The sequence below is a fragment of the Sinocyclocheilus rhinocerous genome, unplaced genomic scaffold, assembly GCF_001515625.1.
Source record: "Sinocyclocheilus rhinocerous isolate Xijiao unplaced genomic scaffold, SAMN03320098_v1.1 scaffold1245, whole genome shotgun sequence".
NCBI classification, from domain to species: Eukaryota; Metazoa; Chordata; class Actinopteri; order Cypriniformes; family Cyprinidae; genus Sinocyclocheilus; species Sinocyclocheilus rhinocerous.
In genome coordinates this window covers 370,259-371,722 of record NW_015627632.1, presented here as the reverse complement: position 1 = coordinate 371,722, position 1,464 = coordinate 370,259, and the positions used below count along the sequence as shown (strand labels likewise).

Below are 1,464 nucleotides of genomic sequence, written 5' to 3'. Positions count from 1 at the left end.
ACATTCAGTGGGAAATGTGGAAAGTCGTTCCATTAAACACTGCTAATCGCTTGGTTTGACATATCTTTGGTCTCTAGTCAACATCAGTCAGCTCTGATGGGTTTTTTCAGGGATCTGCTCATTTTTCTCAACGAATTATCCTCAAAAAAACAGGATGACTGGATCCACAGGTGGGTTTGCATGATAAAGAGAATAAATTATTGATGCCCGTAGCTACTGCTAATTCAGCACGATAACAAGTTAGAGAAAGTATATTGTCAACTTTTTCCCATTTCTGCTGATGGGGGATTTACTGTGATTAAAGTGACACAGTCTGATTAATTGAAACATTTTCAACCTTTGGTAAAGATTTGATTGGAAAAAGTAATCCCGAATTTACTGTGATTTGTGGTAAACAAACCATTTCTCTTTTTAGGCACACAATGTAAGAGACTTTGGAGTGGATTGGTTTGAAAACCTCAGGAGAAGGATGGGGGTATCCTAACTAAAACCATATGCTGGTTAAAGCAAGAATATATTATCTTTATAAACAAAAACTCTGTTATCACTATCACACTTGCGTAAAACATTCCTAGTGGTGTTGGACAAGGGATAAACTTGTTTAAAGTATCATGATTTGCTATGAAAAGGTATTTCGTCTCATATATTTCATGTTGCGTTTCCACAGTATGATGTTAAAAGCATGTTGCATAATTAATAGAGCATCCCCTGGTCTTTGCAAAAAGGATTTGTAAGTGACCAGGGAAAAATGGTGTGCACAAGTGAATGTCACACTTATTTTTAAATGTTAGAGACAATAATGGATTAAAGTCTTAATCATCTATCTATACATTTTATAAAAATGTGTACTGGTATCTATTTTGCTTCTTTCACAAATACATTTTTACTTTATAAAAAAGCAAATGCACAGTGGCTTCTGTACCTCTTTGCTCTTTCAGAACTGATGGAATATAAAACACAAAATTCAAGCAAAATGTTTTTTACAAGTCTATACATAAATTCATTTCCAAACAGGGCAGTAGAAGTAGAATCAATATTACAAACACAAATGCTGTGAAATCACTTACATGAGAATACATTGATCAAAACTGTAAATGAAGTGGTTACTAATAAAATGGAGATTTTACGTTTTCACACACACCCCAAATAAACAGCACTACATTTGAGCATAAAGAAGAGGCAAAGTTGGACATGCTCAGCAATGTAATATAGATGAGGATCTGCTGACCCCTGCTGACAAACCAAAAAATTTGTTCTGAATACCTACACAGTTAAACTGCATTCTGAGGGGGGGGGAATCAAAGACAAAAATGCACATGTATATTAACAAGACCACGGTTTTGAAAAGCATTTCACATAGCTTCACAAAATCACGTTTTTCTTGAAGCTATTTACACAAAACAACTAACATTTATGAGCTTTGCTAGACAACTATACTTGTATGACTTTTTGAAACAATCTACA

General features: G+C 34.4%; 1 protein-coding gene across 1 annotated transcript in view; it reads right to left on the bottom strand.

The window, feature by feature from the left end:
• Nucleotides 1-854: 854 nt before the first annotated feature.
• Nucleotides 855-1,464, bottom strand: part of LOC107733113 (muscle M-line assembly protein unc-89-like) — a 17,898-nt gene continuing 17,288 nt past the window's right edge. The window contains exon 18 of the mRNA XM_016544614.1: nt 855-1,283. The gene's annotated coding sequence lies outside the window, so the exon portion shown is untranslated. The remainder of the gene's footprint in view (nt 1,284-1,464) is intronic.